A 15,518-nucleotide genomic window follows, 5' to 3' on the forward strand; every position below is an offset into this window, starting at 1 on the left:
AAAAAAATACAGAGAGATTCCAAGATCCCCAACAAACCCTACAAGAAGTCTGAGATACTCCCATCTCTTCCCTGACAAATCCACAGGGTGAATGCGTAACTCGTAATTCTAGCATCTGAAGCTTCATTACCAGGGGGCTTCCCTCTCTTGCTTCTGTCCTCAGCAACTCCTGCACACACACAATGCAGGGCTCTCGGGGTCATTTTACCTAGATGGATTTTATTTTTTTCTTTTTTAAAAGAATTTATTTTAATCGGAGGCTAATTACTTTACAATATTGTGGTGGTTTTTGCCATACATTCACATGAATCAGCCAAGGGTGTACCTGTGTTCCCATCCTGACCCTCCCTGCCATCTCCCTTTCTCATCCCATCCCTCAGGGTCATCCCAGTGCACCAGCCCTGAGCGCCCTGTCCCATGCATTGCTTAGATGCATTTTAGAGAGTATTTAAGGCAATGGCAACCCACTCCAGTACTCTTGCCTGGAAAATCCCATGGACGGAGGAGCCTGGTAGGCTGCAGTCCATGGGGTCGCTAAGAGTCGGACACGATTGAGAGACTTCAATTTTCCTCTGAAAGAACATTTCAAAGGTGGACTCCCCAGGATTCTTGGGCTGGAGAGAAAGAGAAGACGTCCCAAAAGGAAGAAGAAGTTGCAAAAGAAAGGTAGGGAAAGTACCCGTCTCTGTGGCTGAGCCAGAACAAGGCTGTCTTCCCTCTCCCATTTTCAGAGGGGAAAAAGGGCAAAAAGATGAGACTGCCGCTTTAAGGATGAGCCTGAGGTCCCCAAGAACCTTGGAGGTAAAGCAAGCCTGTCATCTTGATGTGGGTGACGCTGGGGTCCATTCCAGCAAGTGTGCTTGTTTGGGGTCCACTCACTTGTTTGGGGTCCGCTCAGATGTGGTGTGCTGACATGGCATCTTAGTCCTGGCCCTCCACAACCCTCTGCTCTAGTCTTCACGTGTTTGAGGGAGCCTTACCGTGGTGTGGTTAAGGAGCCAGGCTCTGGGCCAGCCAGAAACGGGTTCAAAGCCCAGCTACTCCCACCAGCTAGCTGTGTGACCTTAAGCAAAAGGTTGAACCTCTTTAAGCTTCAGCTTATTCTTCTACAAAATGGGTGTAACCAAAGCACCTCCCTCTCAATGAGATGCTGAACCTAACAGCTCAGCAAAGAGTGAAGTTAACTTTTTAAATTAATTCTTTAATTATTTCCCATTTGTATTTACCCTTACACAGGCATAAGTATCAACTCTTTAACTCCTCCTAATAATCCACTGGAGAAGGAAATGGCAACCCACTTCCATATTCTTGTCTGGAAAATCCCACGGACAGAGGAGCCTGGCTGGCTACAGTCCATGGGGTCGCAAGAGTCAGACACGACTTGGCAACTGAAACAAACAACAATAATCCACTGATAGAGGTCCTATTACCAGCCTCAAATTTATAGGTCAAGAAACCAAGACTGGAAAGTTCAAGAATTCATCCAAGGTAACAAAAGCCCGGAGGTGGTGGAGCAGGGACTTGAATACAGCCCTTTCTGCATGGGAGGCAGCTTGGCGTATGAGGTCAAGTGCAGATCCTGTGATCCTGGGCTCTGATGCTCTGAGCCTCCATTTCTCCTCCTCTCAACTGGAAAAAGTAATATGCATAGCTTCTTCTTAAAATTGTTGGGAGGATTTCAGAGTAAACCCAGGACCATGATTGGTGCAGTTAGCTCTTTGTAATTTAGCAGTATCTATGATGAATGATGGTGTAATTATAATGTTGGGCTTCCCAGATGACTCAGTGGTAAAAAATCCACCTGAAATGCAGGATACGCAGGAGATGTAGGTTCAATCTCTGGGTCATGAAGATCCCCTGGAGAAGGAAATGGCAACCCACTCAGTATTCTTGCCTGAAAAATCCCATGGACAGAGGAGCCTGGTGGGGTATACAGTCCAGAGCGTTGCAAAGAGTCGGACATGACTGAGCAACTGAGCACACCGAGCAATTATAACACTGTAATAGCTAGAGGTTAGTGGGCACTACATGAGCTATGGTTGTCACTTACTTTAGCACTGTTATTAATAACAATAGGCATAGTGACCACTTACCACGGGCAGACACCGGCTAAGCCCCAGTGATACCAGTGGACTGTCAGGACAGCCCGATGGCTACGTGCATGTCTGCCCAGTAGCTTCAGTCACGTCCGACTCTTTGCGACCCCATGGACTGTGGCCCACCAGGCTCCTCTGTCCATGGGATTCCCCAGGTGAGAACACTGGAGTGGGGTTGCCATGCCCTCCTCCAGGGGATCTTCCTGACCCAGGGATCGAACCTTTGTCTCCTGCATTGCAGGTGGATTCCTTACCACTGAGCCAACAGGAGAGCCCGCTATGGCTACGTTTATCTCCATTTCGCAGATGAGGAAACTGAGGCAGGAGGGGTTGGGTCACTCTTCCAAGAGTACCACTGCTAGAAAATGGTGACCAGGTATTTAAACTCACTTCTGCTAACTGGGGAGCCTAGGATCTAATCACTGCACTAAACTGGGAACAAGTGAGAAGTGCCCACCTCCAGCCCCAGTCCTGGTCTCCAGGTCCTCAGGCACATTCCTTCCCTGCAGACCTGCTCCAGGCAATCCCCCAGCTCCCTACTCACATAGCTTCCAGCAGTGCAGCCCTCTGAACTCCCCAGACACCCCTCTGAAGAGCCCAGAGCTGATACCTGGGACCTCATGACCCTGAGAAAGAAGTCAGCCACCCCTGTGGGTGTCACACCGATGAGGACACCCAGAGTGATCCCCGAGATGCCTCCCGCAGGAATGGTGGTCCTGAGGAAGACTGGCTGCAGGTTGTTCTCTGGAGCCTCTGCAGTAGAGGGGGGAAGTGACAGAGAGAAAGAGAGATATTGGGAGAGAGAGCAAGGCAGAAGGGCCCTGAGTTTCAGGTCCTCTGCACTGGGCATGCCTTTTGTATGCCCTTTTCTCCCTCCATTTTACAGACTTGAAAACTGAGGCCCAGAGAAGGAATAGATAACATATAACAGTCATGGCTAACAGTGATTAAGACCAGTAAAGTATATGATCTCATTTATTGCTCAACATAACTATGAGATAGGTTTTCTTAATAACCCCATTTTCCAGAAGGAGAAACTGAGGCACAGAGAAGTCAAACTACCTAACCAATATCACACACATGGTGGAGTTATAATTTGAAACATACTGATGCCAGAGCCCACAGTCTGAATCCCTCCATTATTCAGCCTCTGGGGATCATATTTATCTATTCCCCCATTCAGTAGACATTTATTTAGTACCTACTGTGTGCCAGGTACTTTTTTTAGGTACTGGAGATATAGCTGGAAGAGAGCAGGTAGAAATCCCCTGCCGCCCTGGAGTTACACTTTAGGAGAGAAATGAGACCCCAAACACACAGTGGGGCAAATAAGTATTATTAAAGTTTTAGCAATGTGATAAAGGAGCAGAATGGGATGTTCTATGAGGTCCTTCCAGGAGGATCAGATCTAACCAGAGGTATTCAGGGAAGCAGAGTTGGAAGTAATGACATTTAAACTGAGATCCAAAGGTTGAATCCAAGATCAGTAGGTCCAAGGGTGAGTCTCCTGGGCACAGTGACTAGAGTTTCATTCATTCATTCATTCAGCAAACTGTTCTAGTCACCAAGGGCAGAGCAGGCAACAAGGTAAGCAAGGTCTTTGCCCTCATAGATCTAACCATCTAATGAGGAGACTGATGATTAAAAAAATATCAGTATGACTAAGTGAAGTCAGAGAAGGCAAAATATCACATGATGTGGTTTATATGTGGAATCTTAGAAAATGGTACAAATGAACTTATTTGTTGTTGTTTAGTCACTTGGTCATGAACGACTCTTTTGTGACCCCCATGGACTGTAGCCCACCAGGCTCCTCTGTCTATGTGATTTCCCAGGTAAGAATACTGGAGTGGGTTGCCATTTCCTCCTCCAGGGGATCTTCCTGACCCAGGGATCAAACCTGCGTCTCCTGCAAGTTTCCTGCATTGGCAGGCAGATTCTTTACCACTGTGCTACCAGGAAGTCATGAACTTATTTACAAAAGAAAAATAGAGTTAAAGATGTAGAAAACAATCTTAGGGTTACAAGAGATTTAGAGGGGGAGGGATAAAATGGGAGAGATTGGGATTGACACGTACACATTACTATATATAAAATAGATAGCAAGTACCTACTGTATAGCACAGGGAACTCAGCACTCTGTAATGACCTCTATGGGAAAAGAACCTAACAAAGTGGATATATGCATACATATAACTGAATCACTTTGCTACAAAGCAGAAGGTAACGATACTCAATTTTTTTGAAGTAAAAAAATACTGAGAAAAAAATCAGCATGATAATTAAGTAAATTATCTACTGTGTTAAGAGATAAGGGCAGAGGTCTGAGAAAGGAACCACAGAGCAGAAGAGACCAGAAGGAGAAGGGGAGTGGGCTAGTTTAGAATCTGAAATAGTGCAGTGAAGGTAGACATCACAAAATAGGAACATCTGAGCAAAGACCTGAACACAGGGAGGAAACCATGAGGATGTCACCGAGGGGAAGAGAAATCCTGAGGCAAGAGTATGTCAGGCTTGTCTGAGGAACCACAAAGTGGCTGGTGTGGCTGAGAGCGAGAGGAGTGTCTTGAGAGTTCAGTTTGGAGGTGTGGGGAACATACCACAGGAGGTGAGTGTGGAAATTGGAAGACTGCCATGTGCCAGGCAACAGATGGTGGCAGCCAGACCAAGGTGGAGGCAACGGAGGAGGTGAGAAATGGTTCTGGATATATTTTTGTAAATATTTATTTATCTGGAGCATCCCTGGTGGCTCAGATGGTAATGAATCTGCCTGTAATGCAGGAGACCCAGGTTCAATCCCTGGGTCAGGAAGATCCCCTGGAGAAGGGAATGGCAACTCGCTCCACTATTCTTGCCTGGAGAATCCCAAGGATGGAGGAGTCTGGCGGGATATATTTTTAAAATATTTATTAATTTGGCTGTACCAGGTCTTAGTTGCAGCATGTGTGATCTAGGTACATGACCAGGGATTGAACCCAAGCCCCTCTGTATTGGGAGCACAGAGTCTTAACCACTGGACCACCAGGGAAGTCCCTGGATATATCTTCAAGGTAGAGCCAGTGGTATTGGATATGAGGAGAGAGGGAAGTCAGAGTCCAAATATGACCTGAGCATCTGCAAGGATGGAGTTTTCATCATGAAATGGAAAAGAAGTCGGTAGAGTGGGTTTTGAGGAGAGTGAGGGGTGCAGTATGGGCCGCGTTGAGTTTCCCATGTTCTGGGAAGAATCTCCCATGGGAGATTCCCATCAGAACTCCAAGTGGAGGTGTCAAGCAGACAATTGAATCTATGAGCCAGGAGCTCAGCGAGAAGACTAGGCTAGGTATACAAAGAAGATTCACAGGTATAGGCTGATGTGAATGGGCCATGAGCCTGGACAGGACCTGTTTGCAGGGGACGGACAGAGATGAGAAGTGACAAGGTGGGGCAAGAAGAGGGCTCCAGTCAGAGGCGTTTGGGAGCAGAAGCCTGAGTGGAGTCACAGGCTGCCAAGGCCTGCAGGACCAGACCACATCAGGTTCTGGAAGTCACCTGAGTGTTCTGAATATGTTCTAAGAGCAATGGGAGGGCAAGGCCACTGACGTGCACTTTTCTTTTTTGGCTGCACCAAGTATCAAGTGGGATCTTTAGTTCGCCAGCCAGGGATTGACCCTGTGCCCCTTGCAGTGGCAATGCACAGTCTTAACCACTGCACCATCAGGGAAGTCCCCCAACTTGCACTTTTAAAAGCTCCCTCTGGCTGCAGAGTTGATATAGGTAGGGTGGAAGGATGGCACCACAGAAAAGGAATACCAGTGAAGAAGAGGCTATTGTAGGTGTCCAGACAAGACATGCCATCTGTGCAGTTTGGGCTAAGGTGGCCGCTGTTGGAAGGAGTGATGAGCATGGCTTCCCCAGAGCATGCAAGACAGAATCTTGAGCCAGTGTTCCCAGTTCCAATCCCAGCCTCACCATTCACTGGCTGGGTGGCCTTCGCAGAACATTTCACCTCTGTGAAGTCCACTTTCCCCATCTATAAAGTGGAGGTACCGTAGGTGGCACCTCCCAATGAAGTGGGAGGAGTAAATGAGCTCATATGTACAAGGCACTGGGAGGAAGCCCAAGAACTTTGTGCTTTTGGGATTTTTGTATGGAAGACCAGGGCCAGGATGAATCTCAGGGCCATTAGAACAGTAGATACATCCAGAATAGAGAAGAAGTAGGTTGGGGGAGATGACTGGTTTGGACCACATTGGTCTCATGATGCTTGTGATATGTCTTAGCTAGCTAGTCTTAGTCATTCAGTCGCGTTCGACTCTGTGACTCCATGGATTGTAGCCTACCAGGTTCCTCTCTCTGTCCATGGAATTCTCCGGGCGAGAACACTGGAGTGGACAGCCATTCCCTTCTCCAGGGGACTTCCCAATCCATGATTGAACCTGTATCTCCTGCATTGGAGGTGGATTTTTTTTTTTTTTTTTTTTACCACTGAGCCACCAGGGAAGCCTGTTGCATAAATTCAGTTCAGTTCAATTGCTCAATCATGTCCAACTCTTTGTGATCCCATGGATTGCAGCATGCCAGGCTTTCATAAGTTACCATTCATTTAATTCTCACAAGGTCCCTGAGAAAATACTATTAGCAGCACCATTTTTCAGATGAAGAGCTAGAAAGTTAGAGGAATTAACACATATGCCCCAGGTTAGTGACTGGGATGCAACTTCCAGTTTCCCTAACATCGCAGACTATGTTCTCAGTCATCAACTCATACGGCCAGCCCAATTTCCAGCCCCTCACTCTTAGCATGAGACCTCAGATCTTGAAATTGCCATAAAGTACTCCACCTCTCAAGTCACACACAGAGATCTTCCTTGATCCTAGAATAAACAAGCCATTAAAAAAAATTCATCTGGGATTTCCCTGGTGGCACAGTGTATAAGTGTCTGCCTGCCAATGCAGGGGACACGGGTTTGATGCCTGGTCTGGGAAGATTCCACATGCCCTGAGGCACCTAAACCCATGTGCCATGACTACTGAGCTCACGGTCTAGAACCTGCGAGCTGCGACTACTAAGCCTGTGTACTACAACTAATGAGGCCCATGCACCTAGAGCCTGTGCTCTGTTCTCCACCACAATGAGAAGCCCACATGCTGCAACACAGCGCTCACTGCAACTAGAGAAAGCCGGCACACGGCAGTGAAGACTCAGCACAGTCAAAAATTAATTAATTAACTAAAAATTTTAAAATTTCATCCATTTAAGACATATTTACTGAGAACCTACTTGGGTGCTGAAAAGAGATCTGTGACCTAGTCTCCCACCCAGTGGAGGTGTACGTGGCTGGTGGAGCTAGGGTTTCATGACGTGCACATGGGGTTTGCAAGCCTTTCCCAAGTGCTCAGATGGATCATCTGCTCCTGGGAAGTTGGTAACATGTCTCACAGTGGGATGGGGCATCTCTGGCCTGGAAAGACTTAAACAGGATCCTCAAATAATATGAGGCATTTATGAAAATAATACAAGCCCCCTGCCTTAGGGCAGACACCACCAGCTTGGCCAACGGAACCAGCTGGATTTCAGCCCTGCTTCACCCCTCAGTCACACTCTTGTGGTGTCCCCTTCCACCTTTGAGCAAGGCCCTCAACTCACAAATTACTTTGATGAGAACAGGGTTACCGATGCTGCTGGTGGCTGAGTTGCAGCTCTCACACTGGTAGAAGCCCGAGTCATTCCTGGTGATATTCCACAGAGGCAGTGTCCTATGGTCTGAAGACAGTTCCCTATGACTCCAGTGAAGAACTTCTGGCCACAGATGTACCACTGCATGGCCACAGTGCTCTTTGGGTTCAAGCTGTGCAGGCTGACGGATTCCACATGCTCCTGGAGCTGAGATGTTGACTGTGACATTGGGCTGGGGAAGTGTCTCTGCAGGAAAATTAGGAAGAGGTAAAAATGTTGAGTCTTGACAGGTCATAGGCTTAGAGACAGAATGCCTGGGTAGAATTCAGTACCCTGATCAATCATTCTTCTAATTAATAATCTGTTCACCCAATCACCTGTCCATACACCTGTCCATAAGTTCATCTGTTTACCCACCAACTCAGCTGCTCATACATCTATCCAGTCAAGGGTGAACACTTCCTTCCTTCCATCCTACCCATAAATCCAACATCTCGTTGAGGAAGAGGACTTGAAACTGTTCACAAGCCTCTGTGTCCTTTGAAGTAAAAGGCTGACTCAGGAGTTAATGATTAGGGGACTTCCCTCACGGTCCACTGGTCAAGAATCTGCCTTCCAATGCAGGCACACAGCTTCAATCCCTGGTAAGGGAACTAAGATCCCACATGCCTCGGGGCAACTAAGTCCGTGCACCACAGAGAGGATCATGCACTGCAACTAATACCTAAAGCAGCCAAATAAATAAATATTTTTAAATACTTTTTTAAAAAAGAGTTAATGAAATGTGAAGAATTAATAGGAAATGTGAAGATGTAGAAACGAACAGTGGGCATACCAGACCACTTTATCTGTCTCCTGAGAAACCTGTCTTCAGGTCAAGAAGCAACAGTTAGAATCAGACATGGAACAATGGACTGGTTCAAAACTGGGAAAAGAGTATGACAAGGCTGTATATTGTCACCCTCCTCATTTAACTTAAATGCAGAATACATCATGCAAAATGCCAGGCTGGATGAAGCACAAGCTGGAATCAAGATTGCTGGGAGAAATATCAACAACCTCAGATATGCAGATGATAGCACTCTACTGGCAGAACGTGAAGAGGAGCTAAAGAGCCTCTTGATGAGGATGAATGAGCAGAGTGAAAAAGCTGGCTTGAAATTCAACATTCAAAAAACTAAAATCTTGGCATCCGGTCCCACCACTTCATGGCAAATAGAAGGGGATAAAGTGAAAACGGTAACAGATTTTATTTTCTTGGGCTCCAAAATCATTGCAGAGGGTGATTGCAGCAATGGAAGTAAAAGACCCTTACTCCTTGGAAAGAAAGCTATAACAAACCTAGGCAGTGTATTAAAAAGTGAGACATCACTTTGCCAACAAAGGTTTCCAGTAGTCACGTACAGGAGTGAGAGTTGGACCATAAGGAAGGCTGAGCACCGAAGAACTGATGCTTTTGAATTATGGTGATGGTTAAGACTTCTGAGAGCCCCTTGGACAGCAAAGAAATCAAACCAGTCAATCCTAAAGGAAATCAACCCTGAATGTTTATGGGAAGGACTGATGCTGAAGCTGAAGCTCCAATACTTTGGCCACATGATGTGAAGAACCGACTTATTAGAAAAGACCCTGATGATGCTGGGAAATATTAAGGGCAAGAGGAGAAAGGGGCAACAGAGGATGAGATGGTTGGATGGCATCACTGACTCAATGAGCATCAGTTTAAGCAGACTCTGGGAGATAGTGCAGGACAGGGAAGCCTGGCGTGCTGCAGTACCTGTGGTCGCAAACAATAGTCGGACATGACTGACTGACTGAACAGCAAATGGTAGTTCTACTTTTAATTTTTTAAGGAACATCCATATTATTTTCCACAATGGCTGCACCAATTTACATTGCCACCAACAGTGACAAGGGTTCCCTTGTCTCCATATCCTCATCAATGCTTGTTATTTTGCTTTAACTTTTCAAACCAGCAATCCTACTCCTAGGAAGTTAGCCTGAAGAAACATTTCCAATGCTGTGAAAACACATGTGCACAAGGCTATTTGTTACAACACTGATTGCCATTGAAAAATATTGGAAACTACCTAAATGGCCAAGCATAGGATAGCGATTGAATACATGAATACATACGGTACCTAGAGACAATGGAGTACTATGCAGCTTTTTTTTTAAAATGAGGAAGAGCTCTATGAACTGACATGGGGTGATTTCCCAGACATTCTGTAAAGTTAAAAAAAAAAGCAAAGTACAAAGATCACTCACAGTATTCTATCTGTTGTTTAAGAAAAAAGAGATAATGAGAAAGATACACATATCTGCTTATTTAAAAAGAAAAAATATAGGGAGGATAAACCAGAAAACAATGAAGCTGGTTACCCATGAGGATGGAAGAGATTTGGGAATGAGGGACAGTTCTGTGAGTACATCTTTATGTGTAGTGTTGACTTCTGGAATCACATGACTACTCTATGTATTCAAGAAATTAAATTAAATCATTAAGAGTTGGAAAAGGGAATGAAAACTGAAAAGCAAACTAAAGCAAATAAACCTAATTGCACTTCAAATGAATATCAAAATCATACTGAGGGGGAAGGAAGGGAGGAAGGTGTGAGGAGAGATAACCCAAGTAATTTGTAAACATACTATTTGATTATATATGCTCCCTTTTTGGCAGGAGAATTGCAAATAAGTTCAGAACTCTCTTCAGTAGAATCTTTTTGTAGTGGTATAGGTTAAGCAATTAAAAAATAGTTTAGATGCATTATAATGAGGAAATTGTCATATTGAGCAAATAAGTAAATGGGTTGGGCTTCCCAGGTTGCTCAGTGGGTAAAGAACTGCCTGCAATGCAGGAGACACAGACAGATGCAAGTTCAATCCCCAGGTCAGGAAGATCCCCTAGAGGAGGGTATGGCAAACCACTCCAGTATTCTTGCCTGGAGAATCGCGAGTACAGGGGAGTGTGGTGGGTTCACAGTGTTGCAATGAGTCGGATATGACTGAAGAGGCTGAGCGCAGACAGATGCAAGTGAGTGTGTTAATGTTCTTGGGAGTCAGCATTCTCACTGCGAATTATGGAATGGAGGAGGTTAAGAAAGAACCTGGAATTTTAGGTATTAGTGTAAACTCATGATTTTCAAAATATACATAATTTTGTGTATATGTATGCATAAGTGTACCTATATATGATGTATGCATATAGGTGTGTAAATGTGTATGTATGCATGCGTGGTGGTTAGTCACCAAGTCATGTCTGACTCTTGTGACCCCATGGAGCTTCCCAGGCTCCTCTGTCAGTGGGATTTTAGGCAAGAATACTGGGGAAGTTTGCTATTTCCTTCTCCAGGGAATCTTCTTGACCCAGGGGTTGAACCCAGGTCTCCAGCATTATGGGCAGTTTCTTTACTGACTAAGCCACCCAGGGAAGCCTAGTTCTGTTCCCTGAAATGTCCTAGAAACAAAGGCACCCCAGTAGTAATGAGTACACCTTGATCTTGGTCCCTAATCCTATTCTCCACTAAAAGGTACCAGGGCTACCCACCCGCCAAAAAAATGGCTGACCTAAGTTCTCTGTTCACACAATGTTGAAGCCTCGCTTAAAGGATTTTGAGCATTAACTTGCTTGCATGTGAAATGAATGCAATTGTACAGTAGTTTTGAACATTCTTTGGCATTGCCTTTTTGGGGATTGTAATGAAAACTGACCTTTTCCAGTCCTGTGGCCACTGCTGAGTTTTCCAAATTTGCTGGCATATTGAGTGCAACACTTTAGCAGCAGCATCTTTTAGGATCTGAAATAGCTCGGCTGGCATTCCATCACCTTCACTAACTTTGTTTGTACTAATGCTTCCTAAGGCCCACTTGACCTCCCACTCCAGGATGTCTGGCTCTATGTGAGTGACCACACCACCATGGTTATAAGGGTCATTAAGATCTTTTTTGTACAGTTTTTCTGTGTATTCTTGCCACCTCTTCTTTATCTCTTCCACTTCTGTCAGCCTTGCCATTTCTGTCCATTATTGTGTTTATCTCTGCATGAAATGTTCCCTTGGCATCTCAAATTTTCTTGAAGTAATCTCTAGTCTTTCCCATTCTGTTGTTTTCCTCCATTTCTTTGCATTGTTCACTTAAGAAGGCTTTCTTATCTCTCCTTGCTGTTCTCTGGAACTCAGGATTCAGTTAGCTATATCTTTCCCTTTCTCCTTTGCCTTTTACTTCTCTTCTTCATTCAGCTATTTATAAGTCCTCCTCAGACAACCATTTTGCCTTTCTTGCATTTCTTTTACTTTGGAATTAAAAAGCAGAGACATCACTTTGCCAGTATAATCAAGGCTATGTTTTTTTCCAGTAGTCATGTATGGATCTGAGAGTTGGACCGTGAAGAAGGCTGAGCACTGAAGAACTGATGCTTTCAAATTGTGATGCTGGAGAAGACCCTTGAGAGTCCCTTGGACAGCAAGGAAGTCAAACAAGTCAATCTTAAAGGAAATCAACCCTGAATTTCACTGGAAGGACTGATGCTGAAGCTGAAGTTTCAATACTTTGGCCACCTGATGCAAAGGGCCAACTCGTTGGAAAAGGCCCTGATGATGCTGGGAAATATTAAGGGCAAGAGGAGAAAGGGGCAACAGAGGATGAGATGGTTGGATGGGATTACCAACTCAATGGACATGAGTTTGAACCAACTTCAGGGGATAATGAAGGACAGGGAAGCAGGTGTGTTGCAGTTCATGGGGTCAAAAAAGCTGGATATGACTTGGAGACTGAACAATGGTCTCATAGCTGTTACCTGCGAGGCAGAGTCATTTCCGAAGTTTACCACCTCTGCAGGGACTCTCCAAAGGGCCAGCCATGTTTTCCTGATGCCTCGATGATCTAATGGTTTCATGATGTCCTCTGCCTCCTCCTGTTGAGAGTTCAGGCTTAGGAGAAGGGCCAGAGTGTCTCAAAAGCCCCCCTCCCTGCAGGGTCCTTGGTTTTCCCTCACTCCCAAAGAGAGTTTGGACTTCCCAGGTGGTGTTAGTGGTGAGGAACCTGCCTGTCAATGCAGGAGACTTAAGAGACATGGGTTTGATCCCTGGGTCAGGAAGATCCCCTGGAGGAGGTCATGGCAACCCACTCCAGTATTCTTGCCTGGAGAATCCTATGGACAGAGGAGCCTGGTGGGCTACAGTCCATGGAGTCACAAAAAGTCAGACATGACTGAAGTGACTTAGCACACACGCAGGCAAAGAGAGCTCATCAGTTCTTCCCCCCGAATCCCACCCGTGTTCACCCCCGATTTCCCAGTAAGAGTTAGAAGTGCCCCAGGGCCTTGGGGGTTTGGGAACCTGGAAAGGGGAAGGCAGGGTCCACCAGGCTGGGGTCTCACCAATTCTGCAGCTTCCTTCAGACTCTGCAACAATCTAGCTACCTAGCTCCAATGCTACCAAAGTCAGAAAGAGCAGTGCGTTTGATGACAAGGCACGTGGCCTTGTGTCCCTAAGGCAATCGGGGCAGCCTTTGTGGTCCCAGAAGTGCCACTAGTGTGCCCGGTATGCAGTGCTGGCCCCACGTCAGGCTGTAGTGCTATTAGCACGAGCCTGGTCTCCTGGTCAATTTTTCTTAGGCACCTGCTGCCTGATGTGCAGGTGCTTATGTTGGACAGCCTTGAAGGCCATGGACCGGAGCTTATAGAACAAGTGATAACAAGATAAAGGTAAAGGTGGCCTCCTTGCCTCAGATTCTGCCTGGCAGCAGTTTCCACTTGCAGGTTCAAAGGCCTGGAGATGATGAGGGAAGCAACTTGCTTTCAAATCACCTTGACTCTGAGTTTTCTAAGCCTGCAGGCTACTGGGGAAGCAGGGTAAAGGGGCAGAGAGTGTTCACAAATACTATTACTTAATCAGTAGGGGAGAAAACAAAAGAAAAAACATGCCTAAAAACCATTGATCACTGATTTTTAAATAATAGCATCCAGTCCTGGCAAGAATAAGGGGAAAGCTTTCTGAAAAGCAATTAGGCAAGATGTGCCCAGAGGCAGGAAAATGTGCATTCTCTTTGACCTCACAATGCCTCTTCTATTTATCTTGAGACAATCATTTAAAGATATTAATACATGAGAATATTTACTTCTGGGGTAATCACAAAAGCACTGTTTATGGTAAGAAAAAAAAATATGGAAACTACCTAAATAGGGTATTCATGACGTACTCTGTGGTAAATTAATTCAACAAAATATTTTGCAAATCTGAAAAGTAAAATTAGAGCAGAACACTTATTTACATCAAAAGATGTTTCTAAGTGTGATTAAAGATGAGTAATAAAATAGACATGGTACATTTATCTATGTCATTAAACATTCTTCAATAACTTCATTTAATGGCTTAAGGGTATTTTATTATATGCAAAATAATTTATCTAACACTTTATTGTTAGACTATTGGACACTGTTAGCTCTGATCATTTTTATATTAAGAAATAAAACTATACTATAGCTGACAATAGTGTATTTTATATTTGAAAGTTGCTAAGAGATTAAATCATCAAAATTCATATCACAAGAAAAATATTATAATCATGTGATGTGATGTATATTCATTAAACTTACTGTGGTGGTCATTTTGCAATATATATGTATATCAAATCATTGTTGCACCTAAAATGAATATAGTGTTATATATCAATTATAGCTCAATAGAAAAAACCAAATAAAAGCTATGATGTTCACCCTTGTAGCTTTATCTTTGCTCATGTCTATGATTCAAAAACATTCCCAGAAGTAGAATGAATGAGTCAAAATGGACATAAATTTCAAGACTTTTAATACACACAGTCAAACTGCCCTCTATCAAGGACAGTGTTTGAGATCATTTCATACTCAACCACATTGGGAATACTCAACAACAAACAACATTAACTTAATAGGTGAAAAATGGGAACCCATTTTTTTGTTGGTTTATTTTTTAAATTGTTTTGTGCTCAGTCGCTCAGTCATGTCCAATTCTTTGCAACCTCATAGACTGTAGCCAGACTCCTCTGTCCATGGGATTTCCCAGGCAAGAATACTGGAGTGGGTTGCCATTTCCTACTCGAGGTGATCTTCCCGACACAGGGATCGAACCTGCATCTCCTGCATTGGCAGGTGGGTTTTTTACCACTAAGCCACCTGGGAAGCCCATTGATTGATAACAGAGTGGTTAAATAGATGCTAGTGGTTAAATTTCTACTAGCATTTGAAATTCTACTAGCGTTGAATTCTACCAGCATTCTACTAGCATTGAAATGTTAGAAAGCCATTACAAATAAAGAGGTAAGTCTACTGATGTGGAACGATTCCCCCAAACATACTACTAATTGGAGAGAAACCTAAAAAAATAAATAAATGAAACTCACTGTGGGATTGTGTAAACTTTTTTTGAGAGCTCTAGACAGATCTACACCAAACTAATAAGTGATATGGAATATATCTGCTATGATTTTTAGCCATCTGGCACCCCTTCCTGTGTTTGGAAAAAATGTCCACTATGTGGGTCTTGGGAGTAGGCTGAGCGTGTCCTTACCAACGGAAGCCTCAAAGGTTGGATGCTTGTTCTCCCATCGCCCTCTGAGTCAGGAAGCAGACACATGATCAGGGGTCAGGCAACCTGACCTGCCCTCCCTGGACTTTGAATTGAGAGTTAGTGATATAAAGTAGCAGGACAAGGGAGTTCCCTGGTGGTCTAGTGGTTAGAATTGGGTGCATTCTATGAGGTCCATGTACTGAGCTTTTCATTTTA

Source organism: Muntiacus reevesi, chromosome 2 (assembly GCF_963930625.1).
Source record: "Muntiacus reevesi chromosome 2, mMunRee1.1, whole genome shotgun sequence".
NCBI lineage: Eukaryota > Metazoa > Chordata > Mammalia > Artiodactyla > Cervidae > Muntiacus > Muntiacus reevesi.